Raw genomic sequence first — 27,010 nt, 5'->3', positions numbered from 1 at the left:
ACTTGGGTCTTACCTTCAAACGGCCGCGGCCTCCATCGCGGGGGCCCCGCGGGGCGGGGGCTCTGTGACTGACAGACGGGGCCTCGGGCTGGCGGTGAGCGGGTGACGGAGCCTCCCGGCTCCGGCGGCTCCGGCGGTTCCTCCGGTTCTCCCCCCGCCCTCTCTCCTCTCCTCACCTCATCCCTCCCCTCCCCCTACTTCGGTCGGAAAACGCGGCCACAAAATGGCGGCCGGGCGGGGGGGGGAAGACGAGGGGAGGAGCCGCCCCTGGCCCCGCCCCCCGCGCTGATTGGACCGGAGCCTTGCGGGGGGGTTACGCCAAGCGTCAGCGCGCAGGGGATCGGCTCATTTGGATGGGCCCGCCCCTTTCAAACGTCAGAACGCTGCTCATTTGTATAAGCACGCCCCTTCCCAGGCGGCTCGGGGTGGCTGATTTGCATATTCTCCGCCCCTTCCCCACTCACACCCTCATTTGCGAAGTCTCCGCCCCATTAATGCGTCACAATGCAGCTAATTTGAATGGGACCCGCCTCCTCTTCCCTGATTGGTCGGACGGCCTGACTGGGCGTGCCAGCCTCGGATTGGTTGAAGTATGGATGAATGAATGTGTCTCTGCCTCTCAGCTGGGTGTTTACTCCCTCAACCTTCTGACTCGCCCATTGGGGAAGCCTCACAGCAGGGAAATCTCTGCCAGCTGCCTGCCAGTGTCTCAAACTATGTAGAGAGGCAGAGGCCCCTGATGTGCACAGCAAGATCCCATAGCAGTAATGAACTAACGGTCATCAACTTTGCAGCATGAAGGGGTGGCATGGTGGCGCAGTGGGTTAGCTCTGCTGCCTCACACCGCCGAGGTCCCAGGTTCGATCCCGGCTCTGGGTCACAGTCCGTGTGGAGTTTGCACATTCGCCCCGTGTCTGCGTGGGCTTCGCCCCCACAACCCCAAAGATGTGCAGGCTAGGTGGATTGGCCACGCTAAATTGCCCCTTAAGTGTGTCATGTGAGATTTCCTTTAAGAAATGAATGTTTAAGCAATGTACCTTTAAGGAATGGAGATGATCATATTACTGAAGTGATGTCACAGGGGGGAGCTGAGCTCGCTTTTGGTTTCAGTTTGGCTGAGAGCAGCTGAAAAGTGCCTGGCTGGTTTTGCTGAGAGCAGTTTAACAGTGCCTGGCTGTTATTGCTGTGAGCTGCTTAAAAGGAGAAAGCCAGTTTGAGACAGCAGCTTGAGAAGTTCTGGTTTGCTGTGAGTTGCTTGAAGGGAGAAAGCCTGGTTTGAAAAATCAGCTTGTGTGTGTCTGTGTGTTTCCAGAGAGCTGCAGGAAGAAAAGCAAGGTGCTGGAGCTAAAGTCAACCAAGCTGATATATCTCTGCCATTCTACAGAAAATATATATATTCTTTAACCTGATGTGTTTCTGTTTAAAGGTGTTAAGTCTCTCTTGGATGTTGAAAGGAATAACTGAAGGATTATTTGATGTTGTAATATTTTCAAGGTTATCTTTGAAGTAAGGGGGTGTTAAGAGATCCAATGTTTATTTAACAGGGTTAAATTGAGTTCATGGAATAAACATGAAATGAAATGAAAATTGCTTATTGTCACAAGTAGGCTTCAATGAAGTTACTGTGAAAAGCCCCTAGTCGCCACATTCCGGCGCCTGTTCGGGGAGGCTGGTACGGGAATTGAACCGTGCTGCTGGCCTGCTTGGTCTGCTTTAAAAGCCAGCGATTTAGCCCAGAGTGCTAAACCAGCCCATTGTTTTGTGTTTAAAAACCCACGTGTCCATAATTGTAATATCACACCTGGGGAACAAGCCGTGTGCTTCAAAAGCAGCAATCCATTAAAGGGGGAGGTTGGTTGAACTCCATGATACATTTTGGGGTTCTAAAAACACCTCATCCATAACAATTGGGGGCTTGAGGGGGATAAAAGTCTATCTATTGGATTGGCTTTTGAGAACTTAAAGACAATTGGGGCAGCACGGTAGCCTTGTGGATAGCACAATTGCTTCACAGCTCCAGGGTCCCAGGTTCGATTCCGGCTTGGGTCACTGTCTGTGCGGAGTCTGCACATCCTCCCCGTGTGTGCGTGGGTTTCCTCCGGGTGCCCCGGTTTCCTCCCACAGTCCAAAGATGTGCAGGTTAGGTGGATTGGCCATGATAAATTGCCCTTAGTTTCCAAAATTGCCCTTAGTGTTGGGTGGGGTTATGGGGATAGGGTGGCGGTGTTGACCGTGGGTAGGGTGCTCTTTTCAAGAGCCGGTGCAGACTCGATGGGCCGAATGGCCTCCTTCTGCACTGTAAATTCTATGACAGTGAAGGATTGTTGCTTTTCCGGTGTGGTATTTTAGTTTAAGTGGGGAGAGTGGTGTGAACAATGGCTCTTTCGGAGACTCAGAAGTTTTTGGGTGGACGCGGTAACACGTGATACCTTACGGACAGAGACTAAAAACAGACTGTTAGATTTGGCAAAAACATTGCAGTTGACACTGCCTAGCAAAATACGAAAAGATGAGGTACTTAACGTGGTATCTGCGCGTTTACGTTTGCCTGTGATACATTCTGACTCATTAGATATGGCAAAGCTCCAGTTGCAGATTAAGCAATTAGAACATGAAAAAGAATTAAAGCGGCTTGAATATGCTATGAAAGAAAAAGATAGAGATAGAGAGGAAAAAGAAACGGAGAGAGAAGAAAGAAACAAAGAAAGAGATAGAGAGGAAAGGGAAAAAGAGAGAGAGTTTGAACTTCGGAAAATGGCTCTGAAACATGAAAATCAGTTAAAATTGGCAGACGCAAAGGGACGTACAGTTAGAGGAGATGGATGAGGATAATGAGACAGAGCGTCATAGTCGAAGACGCGATGGGGATCTATTTAAATATGGCCAAGCATTGCCAAGGTTTGACAAGAAGGAGGTAGAAGCCTTTTTCATTTCATTTGAGAAGGTAGCTAAACAAATGCAATGGCCACAGGACATGTGGGTATTACTGATTCAAACAAAGCTGGTAGGTAGGGCTAGTTTGCATCACTACCGGAGGAGGTATCTGGAACATATGAGGAGGTGAAGAAATCCATCTTAAGTGCATATGAGCTAGTGCCTGAAGCTTACAGACAAAGGTTTAGAAATTTATGGAAAGAATTTTGTCAAACATACATGGCGTTTGAAAGGCTCAAACAGAGTAATTTTGATAGGTGGATAAGGGCTTTGAAAATAGGCCAAACGTATAAAGCTCTCAGAGAAATTATACTTTTGGAGGAGTTTAAAAATTCAATTCCTGATGTAGTTCGAACTCATGTGGAAGAACAGAGGGTTAAAACTGCGAGATTAGCAGCAGAAATGGCAGATGATTATGAATTAGTTCATAAATCAAAGATTGTTTTCCACCATCAGTTTCAGCCGGTGAGGGATAGAAACTGGGGACATGAGAAATACTCAAGTGTAAAGGTAAAGGTGATCTGATGGGAGACAATAAAGAGAGTGTACCTCAGATTAAAAAAGAAATCCAGGAGGGTGGAAAAGAAATGAAAAGTTTCAAATGTTTTCACTGTAATAAACTAGGCCATGTAAAGTCACAGTGTTGGTGGTTGAAGAAAAGCACTGGGAAGGCTGATGTGATAAAACAGGTAAGACAGTGGGATGTGTTAGAGTGGTAAAGGAAAGCCCAAGGGAAGCGAAGGAGGTGCAAATTATTGTACAGCTGTTCAAGAAGTAATTGTTAAGAAGGTGCCAGATGTCTTTAAAGAATTTACTTGTGTGGGTAAAGTTCACTCATGTGTATCAGGAGGAGCAGGTAAATAAATCACAATTTTAAGAGATACAGGGGCTAGTCAATCTTTAATGGTAAGAGATGATGAATTGTGTAGTTTGGGAAGAATGTTGCCAGAAAAGGTGTTGATATGTGGAATTCAGGGTGAGGGGAGTAGTGTTCCGTTATATAAGGTGAGGTTGGAAAATCCAGTGAAGAGTGGTGAAGTGATAGTAGGAGTAATAGATAAACTATCTTGTCCAGGAATACAGTTTATCTTGGGTAATGATATAGCTGGATCGCAGGTGGGAGTGATGCGTACTGTGGTCGATAAGCCAGTGGAAAATCAGACAACTGAAGTGTTGAAGAACGAATATCCTGGGATTTCTCCGGATTGTCTAGTAACAAGGTCGCAAAGTCACAGGTTAAGACAAGAGGAGAAATCAAAGAGTGAAGATGAAGTTGAAGTGCAATTACAAGAAACGATTTTTGATCAGATGATTGAAAAAGAACAAGAACAGGTGGAGGATGAGGCGGATATTTTTAGTTCAGGAAAATTGGCGGAGTTACAACAGAAAGATGTAGAAATAAAACGGATATATGAGAAAGCATATACGGAAGAGGAATCTGAGAGTATACCAGAGTATTATTACCGCAAAAGTGATGTCTTGATGAGAAAATGGAGATGTGTACATATGCAGGTGGATGAAAAGTGGGCAGAAGTTCATCAAGTAGTATTGCCGGTAGGGTATAGAAAAGAAGTGTTGCGAGTTGCACATGAGGTACCAGTGGGAGGTCATTTGGGAATAAGGAAAACTCAAGCTAAAATACAAAAACATTTTTATTGGCCTGGACTACATAAAGATGTAGTAAAATTTTGTCAATCATGTCACACATATCAAGTTATAGGGAAACCTCAAGCAGTGATAAAACCAGCGCCCTTAATACCCATTCCAGCATTTGAGGAACCTTTTACAAGGGTCCTAATTGATTGTGTAGGACCGCTTCCTAAAACAAAAAGTGGGAATCAATATCTTTTGACTGTAATGGATGTGTCTACTAGGTTTCCAGAGGCCATTCCAGTACATAATATTACAACTAAAAGGATTGTGGAGGAGTTACTTAAATTCTTTACTAGATATGGACTACCCACAGAAATTCAATCGGATCAAGGATCAAATGTTACTTCAAAGGTATTCAAAGAAGTTATGGATTGCTTAGGAATAAAACAATTTAAATCAACTGCGTACCATCCAGAATCGCAGGGAGTGTTAGAAAGGTGGCATCAGACATTAAAGACAATGTTGAGGGTGTATTGTCAAGATTATCCAGAGGATTGGGATAAAGGAATCTCATTCGTATTGTTTGCAATTAGGGATGCACCTAATGAGTCTACCAAATTTAGTCCTTCTGAACCAATTTTTGGTCATGAGGTAAGAGGACCACTTAAATTGATTAAAGAAAAATTGGTGGGTGTGAAATCGGAAATTACATGATTGGATTATGTGTCAAATTTTAGGGAACGATTAAATAGAGCAGGTGAATTGGCGAGACAACATTTGAAAGTTTAGGGGCTGTTTAGCACAGGGCTAAATCGCTGGCTTTGAAAGCAGACCAGCAGCACGGTTCAATTCCTGTAACAGCCTCCCCGAACAGGCGCCGGAATGTGGCAACCAGGGGCTTTTCACAGTAACTTAATTGAAGCCTACTTGTGACAATAAGCGATTTCCATTTCATTTTTCATTTCATTTCATTTCATTTCAAGTTGCACAAAATGGGTAGCGGACAAGAAATCCAAAGTTCGTCGTTTTGCCAGTGGGGATAAAGTTTCAGTGTTGTTACCAGTGGTAGGTGAGCCTTTAAAAGCTAGGTTTTGTGGACCGTATCAGATTGAAAGGAAATTAAGTGAGGTGAATTATGTGGTAAAAACACCAGATAGAAGGAAGACTCACCGGGTGTGTCATGTGAATATGCTTAAAAGGTACTTTGAAAGGGAAGGAGAGAAAAAGGAGGTTTTAATGATTCTAACTCAAAGTGACGAACCAAATCCAGATGACTGTGAATTTGACATACCTCAAATTAAATTGGAAAATGAGGATGTTCTCAAAAATTGGGATGAATTGTTAAGTTACCTTCCAGAGGAAAAACGGACTGACCTGAAAGAGTTATTGATATCACATGGGCAAGTTTGTCGAGATAAATTGGGAAGTACTAAAATAGCTATATCTGATGTAGATGTGGAAAATGCTGTTCCTATCAAACAACATCCATATAGATTTAATCATTTAAAATTGGCACAGGTTAACAGAGAGATTAAGAGTATGCTTAAAAATGGCATAATTGAAGTGGGTTGCAGCCAATGGAGCTCACCCATAGTGATGGTGCCTAAACCAGACGGTATCCAACGGTTGTGTGTGGACTATCGAAAGGTGAATGCAGTTACAAGAACAGACTCTTATCCCATCCCACGTTTGAAGGATTGCATTGAGAAAGTGGGACAATCTGCTTTAATTTCCAACTTCCAGACATGGAAAGAACATTTAAAACATCGTATGGAGTTCTTCGAGCGACTTCAGGAGGCGGGTTTGGTGATGAACCTAGCCGAAAGTGAATTTGGAGAAGCCCGAATCACTTTCTTTGCGGAGTTTCCGATACCCTCAAGATGAAGGGAAATAATGCGATCTCTTAGCATGAATGAATTTGATCGAACCTTTGTGCAAAAGATTTGTAGCGTGGTTGCTCCACTGAAGGACTTGCTAAAAAATTTCAATGGACAGCGGACTTTCAACAGGCATTGACTGCCTGAAAGCTGTGATCACCAATGTTCTTGTATTGGAGAATTGCAAGGGACTCTGTGGTCAGATTGAACTAAAGTATCTGATTCTAAAGATTGCCAAGGAGGAGAGGAATGGTTGGATCGTGCAGAAACTTTCTTGTTCAAAGAGACTGTCAATCGAGAAGGATTTTGGTTGGAGGAAGAAGAACAGGAAAAATGGACTTTATTATTATACCTGTTTGCGGGTGTTGTTTTTTTCAGAACCGGTAAAGTGTTTTTACTGTGTATTTCTTAGTGGATGGTGCAAAAGTGAAAAATGAAACCATCTTGAAGTTGATGGGGGTTTTTTTCTTGGGGGGAGGTGTCATGTGAGAGTATCTTTAAGAAATGAATGTTTAAGCAATGTACCTTTAAGGAATGGAGATGATCATATTACTGAAGTGATGTCACAGTGGGGAGCTGAGCTTGTTTTGGTTTCAATTTGGCTGAGAGCAGCTGAAAAGTGCCTGGCTGTTTTTTGCTCTGAGCTGCTGAAAAGGAGAAAGCCAGTTTGAGACAGCAGCTTGAAACGTTCTGGTTTGTTGTGAGTTGCTTAAAGGGAGAAAGCCAGGTTTGAAAAAGCAGCTTGTGTGTGTCTGTGTGTTTTCAGAGAGCTGCAGGAAGAAAAGCAAGGTGCTGGAGCTAAAGTCAACCAAGCTGATATATCTCTGCCATTCTACAGAAAATATATATATTCTTTAACCTGATGTGTTTCTGTTTAAAGGTGTTAAGTCTCTCTTGGATGTTGAAAGGAATAACTGAAGGATTATTTAGTGTTGTAATATTTTCAAGGTTATCTTTGAAGTAAGGGGGTGTTAAGAGATCCAATGTTTATTTAACAGGGTTAAGTTGAGTTCATGGAATAAACATTGTTTTGTGTTTAAAAACCCACGTGTCCATAATTGTAATATCACACCTGGGGAACAAGCCGTGTGCTTCAAAAGCAACAATCCATTAAAGGGGGAGGTTGATTGAACTCCATGATACATTTTGGGGTTCTGAAAACACCTCTCCCATAACAAGTGGAAAAAATGAACTGGGTACTCTAAAATCTTTTTAAAAATCGTACTGACCCTCTGACAGTGCAGCACTCCCAAGTACTGACGCTCTGACAGTGCGGCACTCACTCAGTACTGACCCTCTGACAGTGCAGCACTCCCTCAGTACTGACCCTCTGACAGTGCGGCGCTCCCTCAGTACTGACCCTCTGACAGTGCAGCACTCCCTCAGTACTGACCCTCCGACAGTGCGGCACTCCCTCAGTACTGACCCTCTGACAGTGCAGCACTCCCTCAGTACTGACCCTCTGACAGTGCGGCACTCCCTCAGTCCTGACCCTCTGACAGTGCGGCACTCCCTCAGTACTGACCCTCTGACAGTGCGGCGCTCCCTCAGTACTGACCCTCTGACAGTGCGGCGCTCCCTCAGTACTGACCCTCTGACAGTGCAGCACTCCCTCAGTACTGACCCTCTGACAGTGCGGCACTCCCTCAGTACTGACCCTCTGACAGTGCAGCACTCCCTCAGTACTGACCCTCTGACAGTGCGGCACTCCCTCAGTACTGACCCTCTGACAGTGCGGCACTCCCTCAGTACTGACCCTCTGACAGTGCGGCACTCCCTCAGTACTGACCCTCTGACAGTGCGGCACTCCCTCAGTACTGACCCTCTGACAGTGCGGCACTCCCTCAGTACTGACCCTCTGACAGTGCGGCACTCCCTCAGTACTGACCCTCTGACAGTGCGGCATTCCCTCAGTACTGACCCTCTGACAGTGCGGCACTCCCTCAGTACTAACCCTCTGACAGTTCGGTACTCCCTCAGTACTGACCCTCTGACAGTGCGGCACTCCCTCAGTACTGACCCTCTGACAGTGCGGCACTCCCTCAGTACTGACCCTCTGACAGTGCGGCACTCCCTCAGTACTGACCCTCTGACAGTGCAGCACTCCCTCAGTACTGACCCTCTGACAGTGCGGTACTCCCTCAGTACTGACCCTCTGACAGTGCGGCACTCCCTCAGGACTAACCCTCTGACAGTGCAGCACTCCCTCAGAACAGACCCTGTGACAGTGCAGCACTCCCTCAGTACTGACACTCTGACAGTGCAGCACTCCCTCAGCACTGACACTGACAGTGCGGCACTCCCTCAGTACTGACCCTCTGACAGTGCGGCACTCCCTCAGTACTGACCCTCTGACAGTGCGGCACTCCCTCTGTACTGACCCTCTGACAGTGCAGCACTCCCTCAGCACTGACCCTCTGACAGTGCGGCACTCCCTCAGTACTGACGCTCTGACAGTGCGGCACTCCCTCTGTACTGACCCTCTGACAGTGCAGCACTCCCTCAGTACTGACACTCTGACAGTGCAGCACTCCCTCAGCACTGACACTGACAGTGCGGCACTCCCTCAGTACTGACCCTCTGACAGTGCGGCACTCCCTCAGTACTGACCCCCTGACAGTGCAGCACTCCCTCAGTACTGACCCTCTGAAAGTGCGGCACTCCCTCAGTACTGAACCTCTGACAGTGCGGCACTCCCTCAGTACTGACCCTCTGACAGTGCGGCACTCCCTCAGTACTGACCCTCTGACAGTGCAGCACTCCCTCAGAACTGACCCTGTGACAGTGCAGCACTCCCTCAGTACTGACACTCTGACAGTGCAGCACTCCCTCAGCACTGACACTGACAGTGCGGCACTCCCTCAGTACTGACCCTCTGACAGTGCGGCACTCCCTCAGTACTGACCCTCTGACAGTGCGGCACTCCCTCAGTACTGACCCTCTGACAGTGCAGCACTCCCTCAGTACTGACCCTCTGACAGTGCAGCAATCCCTCAGCATTGACCCTCTGACAGTGCGGCACTCCCTCAGTACTGACCCTCCGACAGTGCGGCACTCCCTCTGTACTGACCCTCTGACAGTGCGGCACTCCCTCAGTACTGACCCTCTGACAGTGCGGCACTCCCTCAGTACTGACCGTCTGACAGTGCGGCACTCCCTCAGTACTGACCCTCTGACAGTGCGGCACTCCCTCAGTACTGACCCTCTGACAGTGCGGCACTCCCTCAGTACTGACCCTCTCACAGTGCGGCACTCCCTCAGCACTGACCCTCTGACAGTGCGGCACTCCCTCAGTACTGACCCTCTCACAGTGCGGCACTCCCTCAGCACTGACCCTCTGACAGTGCGGCACTCCCTCAGTATTGACCCTCTGACAGTGCAGCAGACCCTCAGCACTGACCCTCTGACAGTGCGGCACTCCCTCAGTACTGACCCTCTGACAGTGCAGCACTCCCTCAGTACTGACACTCTGACAGTGCAGCACTCCCTCAGCACTGACACTGACAGTGCGGCGCTCCCTCAGTACTGACCCTCTGACAGTGCGGCACTCCCTCAGTACTGACCCTCGGACAGTGCAGCACTCCCTCAGCACTGACCCTCTGACAGTGCGGCACTCCCTCAGTACTGACCCTCTGACAGTGCGGCACTCCCTCTGTACTGACCCTCTGACAGTGCGGCACTCCCACAGTACTGACCCCCTGACAGTGCGGCACTCCCTCAGTACTGACCCTCTGACAGTGCGGCACTCCCTCAGTACTGACCCTCTGACAGTGCGGCACTCCCTCAGCACTGACACTGACAGTGCGGCACTCCCTCAGTACTGACCCTCTGACAGTGCGGCACTCCCTCAGTACTGACCCTCTGACAGTGCAGCACTCCCTCAGCACTGACCCTCTGACAGTGCGGCACTCCCTCAGTACTGACCCTCTGACAGTGCGGCACTCCCTCAGTACTGACCCTCTGACAGTGCAGCACTCCCTCAGTACTGACCCTCTGACAGTGCAGCACTCCCTCAGCACTGACCCTCTGACAGTGCGGCACTCCCTCAGTACTGACCCTCTGACAGTGCGGCACTCCCTCAGTACTGACCCTCTGACAGTGCGGCACTCCCTCAGTACTGACCCCCTGACAGTGCGGCACTCCCTCAGTACTGACCCTCTGACAGTGCGGCACTCCCTCAGCGCTGACCCTCTGACAGTGCGGCACTCCCTCAGCACTGACACTGACAGTGCGGCACTCCCTCAGTACTGACCCTCTGACAGCGCGGCACTCCCTCAGTACTGACCCTCTGACAGTGCAGCACTCCCTCAGCACTGACCCTCCAACAGTGCGGCTCTCCCTCAGTACTGATCCTCTGACAGTGCGGCACTCCCTCAGTACTGACCGTCTGACAGTGCGGCACTCCCTCTGTACTGACCCTCTGACAGTGCGGCACTCCCTCAGTACTGACCCTCTGACAGTGCGGCACTCCCTCAGTACTGACCCTCTGACAGTGCGGCACTCCCTCAGTACTGACCCTCCAACAGTGCGGCTCTCCCTCAGTACTGATCCTCTGACAGTGCAGCACTCCCTCAGCACTGACCCTCTGACAGTGCGGCACTCCCTCAGCACTGACCCTCTGACAGTGTGGCACTCCCTCAGCACTGACCCTCTGACAGTGCGGCACTCCCTCAGCACTGACCCTCTGACAGTGCGGCACTCCCTCAGCACTGACCCTCTGACAGTGCGGCACTCCCTCAGCACTGACCCTCTGACAGTGCGGCACTCCCTCAGCACTGACCCTCTGACAGTGTGGCACTCCCTCAGCACTGACCCTTATGACAGTGCGGCACTCCCTCAGTACTGACCCTCTGACAGTGCGGCACTCCCTCAGTACTGACCCTCTGACAGTGCAGCACTCCCTCAGAACTGACCCTGTGACAGTGCAGCACTCCCTCAGTACTGACACTCTGACAGTGCAGCACTCCCTCAGCACTGACACTGACAGTGCGGCACTCCCTCAGTACTGACCCTCTGACAGTGCGGCACTCCCTCAGTACTGACCCTCTGACAGTGCGGCACTCCCTCAGGACTGACCCTCTGACAGTGCAGCACTCCCTCAGCACTGACCCTCTGACAGTGCGGCACTCCCTCAGTACTGACCCTCTGACAGTGCGGCACTCCCTCAGTACTGACCCACTGACAGTGCAGCACTCCCTCAGCACTGACCCTCTGACAGTGCGGCGCACCCTCAGTACTGACCCTCTGACAGTGCGGCACTCCCTCAGTACTGACCCTCTGACAGTGCGGCACTCCCTCAGTACTGACCCTCTGACAGTGCGGCACTCCCTCAGTACTGACCCTCCAACAGTGCGGCTCTCCCTCAGTACTGACCCTCTGACAGTGCAGCACTCCCTCAGCACTGACCCTCTGACATTGCAGCACTCCCTCAGTACTGACCCTCTGACAGTGCGGCTCTCCCTCAGTACTGACCCTCTGACAGTGCGGCACTCCCTCAGTACTGACCCTCTGACAGTGCGGCACTCCCTCAGCACTGACCCTCTGACAGTGCGGCGCTCCCTCAGCACTGACCCTCTGACAGTGCGGCACTCCCTCAGCACTGACCCTCTGACAGTGCGGCGCTCCCTCAGTACTGACCCTCTGACAGTGCGGCACTCCCTCAGTACTGACCCTCTGACAGTGCGGCACTCCCTCTGTACTGACCCTCTGACAGTGCAGCACTCCCTCAGTACTGACCCTCTGACAGTGCGGCACTCCCTCAGTACTGACCCTCTGACAGTGCAGCACTCCCTCAGTACTGACCCTCTGACAGTGCGGCACTCCCTCAGTACTGACCTCTGACAGTGCGGCACTCCCTCAGTACTGACCCTCTGACAGTGCGGCACTCCCTCAGTACTGACCCTCTGACAGTGCAGCACTCCCTCAGTACTGACCCTGTGACAGTGCAGCACTCCCTCAGTACTGACTCTCTGACAGTGCAGCACTCCCTCAGCACTGACACTGACAGTGCGGCACTCCCTCAGTTCTGACCCTCTGACAGTGCGGCACTCCCTCAGTACTGACCCTCTGACAGTGCAGCACTCCCTCAGTACTGACCCTCTGACAGTGCGGCACTCCCTCAGTACTGACCCTCTGACAGTGCGGCACTCCCTCAGTACTGACCCTCTGACAGTGCGGCACTCCCTCAGTACTGACCCTCTGACAGTGCAGCACTCCCTCAGAACTGACCCTGTGACAGTGCAGCACTCCCTCGGTGCTGACACTCTGACAGTGCAGCACTCCCTCAGCACTGACACTGACAGTGCGGCACTCCCTCAGTACTGACCCTCTGACAGTGCGGCCACTCCCTCAGTACTGACCCTCTGACAGTGCAGCACTCCCTCAGCACTGACCCTCTGACAGTGCGGCACTCCCTCAGTACTGACCCTCTGACAGTGCGGCACTCCCTCAGTACTGACCCTCTGACAGTGCGGCACTCCCTCAGTACTGACCCTCTGACAGTGCGGCACTCCCTCAGTACTGACCCTCTGACAGTGCAGCACTCCCTCAGCACTGACCCTCTGACAGTGCGGCACGCCCTCAGTACTGACCCTCTGACAGTGCGGCACTCCCTCAGTACTGATCCTCTGACAGTGCAGCACTCCCTCAGCTCTGACACTGACAGTGCGGCACTCCCTCAGTACTGACCCTCTGACAGTGCGGCACTCCCTCAGTACTGACCCTCTGACAGTGCAGCACTCCCTCTGTACTGACCCTCTGACAGTGCGGCACTCCCTCAGTACTGACCCTCTGACAGTGCGGCACTCCCTCAGTACTGACCCTCTGACAGTGCGGCACTCCCTCAGTCCTGACCCTCTGACAGTGCAGCACTCCCTCAGAACTGACCCTGTGACAGTGCAGCACTCCCTCAGTACTGACACTCTGACAGTGCAGCACTCCCTCAGCACTGACACTGACAGTGCGGCACTCCCTCAGTACTGACCCTCTGACAGTGCGGCACTCCCTCAGTACTGACCCTCTGACGGTGCGGCACTCCCTCAGTACTGACCCTCTGACAGTGCAGTACTCCCTCAACACTGACCCTCTGACAGTGCGGCACTCTCTCAGTACTGACCCTCTGACAGTGCGGCACTCCCTCAGTACTGACCCTCTGACAGTGCAGCACTCCCTCAGCACTGACCCTCTGACAGTGCGGCGCACCCTCAGTACTGACCCTCTGACAGTGCGGCACTCCCTCAGTACTGACCCTCTGACAGTGCGGCTCTCCCTCAGTACTGACCCTCTGACAGTGCGGCACTCCCTCAGTACTGACCCTCCAACAGTGCGGCTCTCCCTCAGTACTGAGCCTCTGACAGTGCAGCACTCCCTCAGCACTGACCCTCTGACAGTGCAGCACTCCCTTAGTACTGACCCTCTGACAGCGCAGCACTCCCTCAGTACTGACCCTCGGACAGTGCGGCACTCCCTCAGTACTGACCCTCTGACAGTGTGGCACTCCCTCAGTACTGACCCTCTGACAGTGCGGCACTCCCTCAGTACTGACCCTCTGACAGTGCAGCACTCCCTCAGCACTGACCCACTGACAGTGCGGCACTCCCTCTGTACTGACCCACTGACAGTGCGGCACTCCCTCAGTACTGACCCTCTGACAGTGCAGCACTCCCTCAGCACTGACCCTCTGACAGTGCGGCGCACCCTCAGTACTGACCCTCTGACAGTGCGGCACTCCCTCAGTACTGACCCTCTGACAGTGCGGCACTCCCTCAGTACTGACCCTCTGACAGTGCGGCACTCCCTCAGTACTGACCCTCCAACAGTGCGGCTCTCCCTCAGTACTGATCCTCTGACAGTGCAGCACTCCCTCAGCACTGACCCTCTGACAGTGCGGCACTCCCTAGGCACTGACCCTCTGACAGTGCGGCACTCCCTCAGCACTGACCCTCTGACAGTGCGGCACTCCCTCAGCACTGACCCTCTGACAGTGCGGCACTCCCTCAGCACTGACCCTCTGACAGTGCGGCACTCCCTCAGTACTGACCCTCTGACAGTGCAGCGCTCCCTCAGTACTGACCCTCTGACAGTGCGGCACTCCCTCAGTACTGACCCTCTGACAGTGCGCCACTCCCTCAGTACTGACCCTCTGACAGTGCGGCACTCCCTCAGTACTGACCCTCTGACAGTGCGGCACTCCCTCTGTACTGACCCTCTGACAGTGTGACGCTCCCTCAGTACTGACCCTCTGACAGTGCAGCACTCCCTCAGCACTGACCCTCTGACAGTGCAGCACTCCCTCAGCACTGACCCTCTGACAGTGCGGCACCCCCTCAGTACTGACCCTCTGACAGTGCAGCACTCCCTCAGTACTGACCCTCCGACAGTGCGGCACTCCCTCAGTACTGACCCTCTGACAGTGCGGGACTCCCTCAGTACTGACCCTCTGACAGTGCGGCACTCCCTCAGTACTGACCCTCTGACAGTGCAGCGCTCCCTCAGTACTGACCCCCTGACAGTGCAGCACTCCCTCAGTACTGACCCTCTGACAGTGCAGCACTCCCTCAGCACTGACCCTCTGACAGTGCGGCGCACCCTCAGTACTGACCCTCTGACAGTGCGGCACTCCCTCAGTACTGACCCTCTGACAGTGCGGCACTCCCTCAGTACTGACCCTCTGACAGTGCGGCACTCCCTCAGTACTGACCCTCTGACAGTGCGGCACTCCCTCAGTACTGACCCTCTGACAGTGCGGCACTCCCTCAGTACTGACCCTCTGACAGTGCGGCGCTCCCTCAGTACTGACCCTCTGACAGTGCAGCACTCCCTCAGTACTGACCCTCTGACAGTGCGGCACTCCCTCAGTACTGACCCTCTGACAGTGCGGCGCTCCCTCAGTACTGACCCTCTGACAGTGCGGCACTCCCTCAGTACTGACCCTCTGACAGTGCGGCGCTCCCTCAGTACTGACCCTCTGACAGTGCAGCACTCCCTCAGTACTGACCCTCTGACAGGGCGGCACTCCCTCAGTACTGACCCTCTGACAGTGCGGCGCTCCCTCAGTACTGACCCTCTGACAGTGCGGCACTCCCTCAGTACTGACCCTCTGACAGTGTAGCACTCCCTCAGTACTGACCCTCTGACAGTGCAGCGCTCCCGGCCAAAACCCCCCAATTTGTCCAGAAACCCACCGGTGTTATCTGCGAGAGTGTCTCTGAGCCAATATAAGGAACGTTGGGCATCACAATGTGGAACACGTTCAGTTGTTGTGTAAACAATTAATAAAGGATATTTATTTAAGTAAAAGAAAAGGAAAAAAACACACAACAAAAGACTACCCTACACTATGACACTTAAGTATTTTGATAACTAAACACACAGGGTTATGTGAAGTTATCTCTTGTTCCCAGAATATACCCACATTTCCTGAACTCACTGAGACTACTCCTTTTGTCAAGCAGCATCCAATTTCTGTAACTCTAGAGGTCAAATCCAGTTGATAGTTACCACACAATACCACTTTGGTGACTGAATTTGGGAAACGTCTCTGCCTGGCCCAGCACAGGCACAAAACTGTGTCTTTTGGAGCAGTGTTTTCATAGTGCGGGTCGCGAACCGCAGATGGGTCACGGACGGGTGTCAGAAGGGTTGCGGTATTCTCGAAAGGTCAAAGTGCTTCTCGCTGCACTCATCGGCCGCTCACGGCATTGAGACTGCAAACCGCTGCGTGATCAGCAGCGCCACCTCCGACCATGCGCGGCAACAGTGCGCAGGACGACGAACCCTGGACGTACGCTTGGCACACTGCCCGTACATGCTTTTGACACAAATCCACACAGGAGCCAGCTTGAGCAAGACAAGAAGACTGTGGACGTGGATGGTTTAGTTGCAAGAAAGAGACGGCCAGAGACGCAAATAGGTAGTGTTGCTAACGGCCAGGACCTCACGTCAGAATCTGCTGAAGAGAGCTGCGCCGGAAAGTCCATGGCAGGACAGAGCAGGGCTCGTGTTAGCACTGTACAGAGCTCCAGGGCCTCCAGTGAACAGCCTACAAATAAGAAACTTAAATCGGGAATTAAGTAGTAGAAAGATGATCTCTTGAGGTATGGCTTTGTTAAGTGTGCCAATGCAAATCAGGATGCAAAGTTTTTTATACGGAGCAAAGTACTAGTGAATGAGAGTTTAAACCACTAAGGCATCTGAAGGCTAAACACAGTGAGCTGGAGAACAATCCTCTTGATTTATTTTTTCAAAAGATGCAGCAAGAACTGGAATCATGAGCTGAAGTCCTTCGCAGGAGTGTTGCATTGAATGTCAAAGCACAATTAGCCTCTTTCATGGTAGCTTACTGCGTAGCTAAAGAGAAAATGTCCCACTGTGTAGCAGAAGGATTAATTCTCCCCTCTGCATTAGACCATGGCTCACACGGTCCTAGTTGAGAGGTCAACTGGAAAATCTGAAATTCTTCCCGCTTAGTGATAACACAGTGGCTCGCCGAATTAGTGGTATTGCTGAGAATTTAGAAGCCTAGCTTGCTTCTCGTTTAAAGTCAGCCCAGGATTTCGCAATAGAAATGGATGAAAGTACAGACGTTTCAGATTGTGCAACCTTGCTATTTTACGTTTGCTATGTTTGGCACAATGAATTTGTTGAGGATTTGCAGTCCTGCTTGACATTACCAACCAGCACGACTAGCGCACTGATCTTTGAAGCGTTGATGGGTTATGTGGTTGGAAAGTGGGGGCTCGACTGGATTCATTGCAGGGGAATCACAAGCGATGGAGCAACCAACATGACTGGGGAAAACAGCAGAGTTATAGTAGGGATTAACGAGGCAGCTGGTCAGGACATTGTTTGGGATCATTGCCTTATTCACCATGGGGCATTGGAATCAATAGAAATGTCATCCAATCTTGAAGCTGCTTTGCTCACTCAGGCTTTTCCAGGCCCTACGTTCTAATGGGGGTCGAGCACTCACATTTATTGTTCCACACAGAGGAGGTACATTGGCTGTAAAAGGGTCAGGTAGAGCTTGCAAACTGAGGTATGAAATCCACGCTTTCCTCCTTGAGAAATGGTCCCTCCTGTCTGATTCGTTTGGTGATGAAAGTTGGATGTTAACTATGTCTTACCTTAGGGCCAGCACAGTGGCGCAGTGGGTTAGCCCTGTTGCCTCCCGGCGCCGAGGTCCCAGGTTCGATCCCGGCTCTGGGTCACTGTCCGTGTGGAGTTTGCACATTCTCCCCGTGTCTGCGTGGGTTTCGCCCCCACAACCCAAAGATGTGCAGGGTAGGTGGATTGGCCACGCTAAATTGCCCCTTAATTGGAAAAAATGAATTGGGCACTCTAAATTTATTTTAAAAAACTATGTCTTATCTTGCAGACATCTTTTCAATTCTAAATGAACTGAACCTCAAATTGCACGGGAAGGATGGTGACCCACTATCGCCACTAGGGAGAAACAGATGCTTTCCAAGAGTCATTGAAGGTTTAGCAAGCGAGAAGACAAAACCAAACTACATGCAGCATGTTACCCAAACACTTACGGCACATCGAAGAAAACAGTGTTGGCAAGGGAACTTGTCAATAGACAGGCAAGCCTTATTCAGTCGCATCTGGCTGCGCTGATGAACAGATTTTGTTGCTACTTTACAAAGGAGAAGTTTCAGATTTGGCAAAAGAAGTGGTGGGTGAAAAGTCCCTTTGAGTTTGAGACCCCAGAGTCAGTTATTAACTTACAGCTGACTCCAAATGAAGAGACTGAGCTGCTGCACCTGACCTGTGACAGCACATTAAGAACACGCCACAGGCGTATCACGTTGTCAACATTCTGGAGTAGGAACGCCCAGGAGTGCCCTGTGCTGAGTAAAGCAAGTGTTTTGTTGCTATCGCCCTTCTTGTGCGAGGTCAGGTTTTCCATTCTCACAACGGTGAAGACGGCACTCAGGAGCCGGCTGAACTCTGCACCCGATATGCGCAATGCCGTCTTCCCCGATGAACAGGATTGGAGTGAGATCGTGGGGACCAAGCAGGCTCACCTGACACATTGCAGGTAAGGGAACGGGTCTCCAAGATCAGGCAGTTGGGGCGGCACGGTGGCGCAGTGGGTTAGCCCTGCTGTCTCACAGCGCCGAGGTCCCAAGTTCGATCCCGGCTCTGGGTCACTGTCCGTGTGGAGTTTGCACATTCTCCCCGTGTCTGCATGGGTTTCGCCCTCACAACCCAAAGATGTGCAGGGTAGGTGGATTGGCCACGCTAAATTGCCCCTTAATTGTAAAAAATGAATTGGGTACTCTAAATTTATATTTTTTTTAATCAGCAAAACTGGGTTCCTGGTAAAAAAAAAGTTTGGAAAACTTTCAGAGGTGAAGTTGTGCAATCTGCCGTAGTTTTAAATGTTCGATGGAATAAGACTCCATGGCTCGGATTTTAGGTGGAACTGGCCTATCTGTCTCTTGGCTGAGGGTGCTCGCCGTCGTATGATTCAGTCTCTTTGATAACCCACCCTGTGCTTCGGCTATCTTCATCTCTCAACATCCTTGCCTTTAGAAGTTATCATTTGTACAGCTCCAGCGATTTCAGGTGAGCAACATTTCTGATATGGCCATTCGCACCTCAATGTCTCTAGGCGCCTGCTAATCTTGTCACTGGGCAAATCGCGTCTCGTTATTCCTCTAGGCGCCTGCTAGTCTTGTTCCTTGTTTGTTATTTTGTTTTCCTCTCAAGTTTACTGGGTATTTTTGGGTATCTTTTTAAATTTAGAGTACCCAATTCATTTTTTCCAATTAAGGGGCAATTTAGCACGGCCAATCCACCTACCCTGCACATCTTTGGGTTGTGGGGGCGAAACACGGGGAGAATGTGCAAACTCCACACGGACAGTGACCCAGAGCCAGGATCGAACCTGGGACCTCGGCGCCATGAGGCAGCAGTGCACCACCATGCTGCCCTCAAGTTCACTGTTAATTCCATTCATTTCCCAAATCCCTGACATGTCCCCGCTTTTTAAAAATGCAACATTATAATTTGAAAGCTGCTTTCATTTCTCAATCGTTTCTTCGCTGTTCTACCTTATTTTTATTTTAAAAAATGTTTTTATTCTCCATTTTCACATTTTCCTTCAAAATCAATCCCCTTAACAATACCAACGATCCCATCCTCCCACCACCCCAAACAACGGCCCACCTGTCAATATATGCACCCAATAAAACAAACCCTCCCACGGTGGCAACAAAAAAACAAAGGAGAAAAAGAAAAAGGAGTCCGGGACCGCCCATGGTCACCATTGGCCTATAGAGTCCACACCCCCTCCCCCCCTACACTCAACGCCCTCCAACCTCTGAAAGAGTACCGTACATGATACCCAAGAGTTGTACCAAACTCCTCCGCTGCTTCTGCTGTTCCAAAATAAAAGTCCCTGAGTTTGTAAGTCACCCTCAGCTTCGCTGGATATACAATGCCGCACCGCACCTTGCTAATGTACAGTGCCCTCTTCACCCGGTTGAAGGCAGCCCACCTCCTTGCCAGCTCCACCGTAAAGTCCTGGTATACACGTATACCAGCTCCAGCCCACTGCACCACCCGCTTCTGCTTGGCCCAGCTCAGGACCTTCTCCTTCACACTGTACCTACGGAAGCACAGAGTCACTGCCCTTGGCGGCTCACTCGCCTTTGGTACAGGCCTCCACGACCGATGAGCCCGATCCAGTTCATATCGGGAGGGGTCCTCCCCCTCCCCCAGTAGTTTCGCCAGCATCGCGGCAAAATACTCAGTCGGCTTCGGTCCTTCAACTCCTTCGGGCAGCCCCACAATCCTCAAATTCTGTCGCCTGGATCTGTTTTCCAGGTCTTCCATTTTCCCTCGCAGATCCTTGTTAGTATCCATCACCTTCCGCATCTCCTTCCCCATCGAGGCAAGTTGATCACCGTGCTGCAATAACGTCTCCTCCACTTCCTTCAGCGCCTCCCCTTGCTCTCGCACCTCCGCCACTGCGCTCGCCACCTCCGTCCTCACCGGGGAAACCGCCTCCTCCACCAGCGCACTCAAAACCTCCCTCATCTCCTTCCTCACCGTCTCCATGCATTTCGCAATCTGCGCCAACTGCTTTTCAAATTCCGCAGCCATCACCTTAGTTAGTTCTTCGGCCGTAAGCACTGTGGCCTCCCCTGGTGCTCCAGCCTCCATTTTCCTTGGTGACCCCGCAGTGACCTTTCCACTCCCCGATGGACCTTCAGCTGTTTTCCTTACGGACGTTCTTTTGCTCACCCTCGACATTTTTCATCACTGTGCCTTCACTCTGCCGCCTCTGTGCCTTCTCCCTGCTTTTGCCGCCTCCGTGGACCCTGGGACCGGGCTTAAAGCCCCGAAAATGCCGTTCCCGAACGGGAGCCCTCCATTGTGCGGCCGCCTCCCGCCCGCCATCACCGGAGGTCACTGTTCTACCTCATTAACCGTTACAAAGATTTAAGAGCATGCATTAACAATAAAATTATACTGTTATGGGCCAGGGTTTAGAGAACCCCAAAGTGTATGGGAGCACACGGCCCACTCTACAGGTGTGGGACAGCAGAAATGGAAAAGTATTTTTTAAAGCAAAACAATGTTTATTCTATGAATTCAAGTTAACCTTTTTAAAACATACAGGGAACATCTTAGCAACCATCAATTCAAATACAACCCCCAAAGAATTGTAATCCTTATTAACTTCCCAAACAACATCCAGAAGACAAAAGAAACACCTTTTAACAGAAGCACATTAGGTTTACATTCACTACTGAGAACATTTATAATTCTGAATTCACCAAATAATCAAGAGATAGTCTTTTCATGGCAGAGAGATCAACAGTACACCTGCTCTGTCTGGCTTCAGCTCCAACACTGAAAATGAAACCAAAACTCACTCTATAGCAGCCTGCTCATAAACGAAAGTAAAAAGCTGACAGGCAGCCCAGCTCCACCCACTCTCTGACATCACTGCAGTAGTAAACACCTATTTCTTAAAGGTACTTTCACTACAGCTATTTATATACACACCCATTTATAAACATCCATTTCTTAAAGGTACTCTCACATGACACCTCCTCCCAAGAAAAAAAAACCATCAACTTCAAGATGGTTTCATTTTTCACCTTTTCACCATCCTTTAAGAAATGCACACAGTAAATATACTTTATCGTTTCAAAAAACAACACACGCAAACAGGTATAATAATATAGTCTATTTATTTTCGTTCTTCTTCCTCCAACTGAAATCCTTCTCGATTGACATCTCTTTGAACAAGAAGGTCTCTGCACAATCCGTCCATTTCTCTACGCCTCGGCATTTCTCTTTAAAGTCAGATACTTTAGTTCAATCTGATCACAGAGTCTGTTGTAATTCTCCAACACGGGAGCATTGGTTATGACAGCTTTCAGGCAGTCAAATGCCTGTTGAAAGTCCGCTGTCCACTGAAATTTTTGATGTTTCTTCAGCAAGTCTATCAGTGGAGTAATCACGCTACAAAAAGTTTTCACAAATGTTCGATCAAATCCACTCATGCCAGGAAATCGCATTATTTCCCTTCACCTTGAGGGTATCGGACACTCCGCAATGAAAGTCACTTGGGTTTTTCCAAATTCACTTTTGGCTAGGTTCATCACCAACCCCGCCCTCCTGAAGTCGATCGAATAACTCCATCAGATGTTTTAAATGTTCTTTCCATGTCTGGCTGAAAACTACCAGATCGTCGATGTACACCGCACAACTGGGTAATCCTGAAATGACTTTGTTAGTTAACCGTTGAAATGTGGCTGGGGCGTTTTTCATGCCAAATGGCATAACTTTGAATTGGTATATACCATCTAGAATCACAAAAGCTAAAATCTCCTTCGCCCTTTCGGATAAAGGTACCTGCCAGTAACCTTTAAGTAAATTCAGTTTGGAAATAAAAGCGGATTGTCCCACTTTCTCAATGCAATCCTCCAAACGTGGGATAGGACAAGAGTCCGTTCTTGTAACTGCATTAACCTTCCTCTCGTCCACATACAACTGTTGGGTACCGTCTGGTTTAGGTACCATCACTATGGGTGAGCTCCATTGGCCACAACCCACTTCAATTATGCCATTTATAAGCATACTCCCAATCTCTTTGTTAACCTGTGCCAATTTTAAAGGATTAAGTCTGTATGGATGTTGTTTGATTGGAACACCATTTCCCACATCTACATCATGTATAGCCATTGTAGTACTTCCCAATTTATCGCTACAAACTTGCCCATGAGATATCAATAACTCTTTAAGGTCAGTCCGTTTTTTCTCTGGAAGGTAACTCAACAATTTATCCCAATTTTTAAGAACATCCTCATTTTCCAATTTAATTTGAGGTATGTCAAATTCACAGTCATCTGGATTTGGTTCGTCACTTTGAGTTAGAATCATTAAAACCTCCTTTTTCTCTCCTTCCCTTTCAAAGTACCTTTTAAGCATATTCACATGACACACTCGGTGAGTCTTCCTTCTATCTGGTGTTTTTACCACATAATTCACCTCACTTAATTTCCTTTCAATCTGATACGGTCCACAAAACCTAGCTTTTAAAGGCTCCCCTACCACTGGTAACAACACTAAAACTTTATCTCCACTATCAAAATACGAACTTTGGATTTCTTGTACGCTACCCGTTTCATCACATTTTGTGCAACTTTTAAATGATGTCTAGCCAATTCACCTGCTCTATTTAATCGTTCTCTAAAATTTGACACGTAATCCAATAGCGTAATTTCCGATTTCACACCCACCAATTTTTCCTCAATCAATTTAAGTGGTCCTCTTACCTCATGACCAAAAATTAGTTCAAAAGGACTAAATTTGGTAGACTCATTAGGAGCATCCTAATTGCAAACAGTATGAATGGAATTCCTTTATCCCAATCCTCTGGATAATCTTGACAATAAGCCCTCAACATTGTCTTTAATGTCTGATGCCACCTTTCTAACGCTCCCTGCGATTCTGGATGGTACGCAGTTGATTTAAATTGTTTTATTCCTAAGCTATCCATAACTTCTTTGAATAACCTTCAGGTAAAATTTGATCCTTGATCCGATTGAATTTCTGTGGGTAGTCCACATCTAGTAAAGAATTTAAGTAACTCCTCCACAATCTTTTTAGCTGTAATATTACGTACTGGAATGGCCTCTGGAAACCTAGTAGACACATCCATTATTGTCAAAAGATATTGATTCCCACTTTTTGTTTTAGGAAGCGGTCCTACACAATCGATTAGGACCTTTGTAAAAGGTTCCTCAAATGCTGGAATGGGTATTAAGGGCGCTGGTTTTATCACTGCTTGAGGTTTCCCTATCACTTGACATGTGTGACATGATTGACAAAATGTAACTACATCTTTATGTAGCCAATAAAAATGTTTCTGGATTTTAGCTCGAGTTTTCCTTATCCCAAATGACCTCCCACTGGTACCTCATGTGCAACTCGCAACACCTCCTTTCTATACCCTACCGGCAATACTACTTGATGAACTTCTGCCCACTTTTCATCAACCTGCATATGTACACATCTCCATTTTCTCATCAAGACATCACTTTTACGGTAATAATACTCTGGTATACTCTCAGATTCCTCTTCCGTATATGCTTTCTCATATATCCGTTTTATTTCTACATCTTTCTGTTGTAACTCCGCCAATTTTCCTGAACTAAAAATATCCGCCTCATCCACCACCTGTTCTTGTTCTTGTTCAACAATCTGATCAAAAATCGTTTCTGATAATTGCACTTCAACTTCATCTTCACTCTTTGATTTCTCCTCTTGTCTTAACCTGTGACTTTGCGACCTTGTTACTACACAATCCGGAACAATCCCAGGATATTCGTCCTTCAACACTTCAGTTGTCTGATTTTCCACTGGCTTATCAACCACAGTAGGCATCATTCCCACCTGCGATCCAGCTGTATCATTACCCAAGATAAACTGTATTCCTGGACAAGATTCCTGGACAAGATAGTTTATCTATTACTCCTACTACCACTTCACCGCTCTTCACTGGACTTTCCAACCTTACCTTATATAATGGAACACTACTCCTCTCACCCTGAATTCCACATATTCCCACCTTTTCTGGTAACATTCTTCTCAAACTACATAACTCCTTATGTCTTACCATTAAAGATTGACTAGCTCCCGTATCTCTTAAAATTGTGACTTCTTTACCTGCTCCTCATACACATGAATAAACTTTATCCACACAAGTAAATTCTTTAAAGACATCTGGCACCCTCTCATCAATCACCTCTTGATCAAGCTGTACAATCTTTTGCACCTCCTTCGCTTCCCTTGGGCTTTCCTTTACCACTTTAACAAACCCCACTGTCTTATCCTGTTTTACCACATCAGCCTTCCCAGTGCTTTTCTTCAACCACCAACACTGTGACTTTACATGGCCTTGTTTATTACAGTGAAAACATTTGAAACTTTTCATTTCTTTTCCACCCTCCTGGATTTCTTTTTTAATCTGAGGTACACTCTCCTTATTATCTCCCATCAGATCCCCTTTACCTTTACCACTTGAGTATTTCTCATGTCCCCAGTTTCTATCCCTCGCCGGCTGAAACTGATGTTGGAAACCAATCTTTGATTTATGAACTAATTCATAATCATCTGCCATTTCCGCTGCTAATCTTGCAGTTTTAACCCTCTGCTCTTCCACATGAGTTCTCACTACATCAGGAATTGAATTTTTAAACTCCTCCAAAAGTATAATTTCTCTGAGAGCTTCATATGTTTGGTCTATTTTCAAAGCCCTTATCCACCTATCAAAATTACTCTGTTTGAGCCTTTCAAACTCCATGTATGTTTGACCAAATTCTTTCCTTAAATTTCTAAACCTTTGTCTGTAGGCTTCAGGCACTAGTTCATATGCACCTAAGATGGATTTTTTCACCTCCTCATACGTTCCAGATACCTCCTCCGGTAGTGATGCAAACACTTCACTAGCTCTACCTACCAGCTTTGTTTGAATCAGTAATACCCACATGTCCTGTGGCCATTTCATTTGTTTAGCTACCTTCTCAAATGAAATGAAAAAGGTTTCTACCTCCTTCTCGTCAAACCTTGGCAATGCTTGGACATATTTAAATAGTTCTCCACCAAGCCTTCGACTATGATGCTCTTTCTCACTATCCTCATCACTATCATCCAACTGTATGTTTCCCTTTATGGCTGCCAATTTTAACTGACTGTCATGTTTCATGGCCATTTTCCGAAGTTCAAACTCTCTCTCTTTATCTTTTTCCTTGATCTGTATGTCCCTTTCTCTTTCTTTTTGTTTTGCTAGGGCTATTCTTTCTTTTCTCCTTTCTTCTGTCTCCTTTTCTTTTTCCTCTCTCTCTCTTTCTTTTTCCTCTCCATCTCTTTCTCTTTCTTTTTCCTCTTTCTCGTATTCAAGCTGCCTTAATTCTTTCTCATGTTCCATTTGTTTCATTTGTAACAGAATTTTTGCCATTTCCAACGAGTCAAACTGTTTCTCAGGCAACTTTAAATGCTGAGTCACCGCCATAATCACCTCATCTTTTCGCATTTTATCAGGTAATGTTAACTGCAATGTGTTTGCCAAATCTAACAGTCTGCTTTTAGTCTCTGTCCGTAAGGTACTGCGTGTGACCATCTCCACTCCCCAAAAACTTCTTAAAGGTACTCTCACATGACAAAATTTTTTAACAAACGTTTGAACTATATATCGTAGCTAATGATTTGAGCACGGCATCAGAAGAAACAAAAATAGCACTGCTTCTAGCAGGACATGAATCTAGAGAAACCTATAATTGCTTTAATTACTTGAAAGGTGAAGACAACACCAAATGAGAAGTAATACTCAAAAAATGTGAAGATCACTGTTACACCAGTAACATTGCTGCTTTAAGATCAAATTGTGCAGGGAATGAGTGATGCGAAACTCAGACAATCATTATCAGAACAGAAAGGTTTAACGCTGGAAATCGCGATTGAAAAGTGTAGATTGCAAGAAGAAAATAACATTAAGTCTTTACCAAGAAAGAACACCAAAAAAGTTCGTCTCCACGGGTCTAAAGCAGTTAAAATGGCGCCTGAGCACATTATAAACTGCCCGGGGAACAAAAGACGCAAAACTGCTTCTGTATAGGTGCAGGAAACCGCAGCGGCGTATGCACAATTGAAAAAAAAACGTTTTGGCCGCAGATTGTTCTGCGCATGCGCGCATTGGGTAGCCACTTAAAATGGCCAACTCCCGATTCAAAATGGCGAACGGCAAAGGCTGCCAACAAGACAAAAACCAACAGCTGCAGGTTGGCTGTGTATTTACCTCTGGAAAGGCCAGACAATATCGATACCAGCAACCATCAGCATAACAAAACACCAGCCACCTGCATACTAATGAGCAATCCCCGGGAACAATAAGCAACATTTAGACACACAAAGCAAAACCAGACTCTTCGGCGCCAGCAGGAGCCTACACAAAAGGAGGTGAACGAGCACCTCAAGACCGCCCATCGATCAGGGAACCGCTCCAGCATTGGAGAAAATCGAGCCAAGTGATTGGGACAAAGTCCAATCACTTGGGACCAGGTACAGGCTCCGCCCCGAAA

General features: G+C 48.5%; 2 protein-coding genes across 9 annotated transcripts in view; both read right to left on the bottom strand.

The window, feature by feature from the left end:
• Nucleotides 1-158, bottom strand: part of LOC140398896 (RNA-binding protein 10-like) — a 108,420-nt gene extending 108,262 nt beyond the window's left edge. For 7 of the 8 annotated variants that reach the window (XM_072487856.1, XM_072487854.1, XM_072487860.1 and 4 more), the window contains exon 1: nucleotides 14-158. The gene's annotated coding sequence lies outside the window, so the exon portion shown is untranslated. The remainder of the gene's footprint in view (nucleotides 1-13) is intronic. The other variant, XM_072487855.1, reaches the window with a different exon arrangement.
• The window catches only part of LOC140398897 (semaphorin-3F-like), a 558,403-nt gene that overhangs the window by 318,717 nt on the left and 212,676 nt on the right, over nucleotides 1-27,010 (bottom strand). The window lies entirely within an intron of this gene.

This window comes from Scyliorhinus torazame, chromosome 22 (assembly GCF_047496885.1).
Source record: "Scyliorhinus torazame isolate Kashiwa2021f chromosome 22, sScyTor2.1, whole genome shotgun sequence".
In the NCBI taxonomy this organism is placed as follows: Eukaryota; Metazoa; Chordata; class Chondrichthyes; order Carcharhiniformes; family Scyliorhinidae; genus Scyliorhinus; species Scyliorhinus torazame.
Note: the sequence above shows the minus strand (reverse complement) of the source record. Positions and strands in the feature narration are given on the sequence as shown.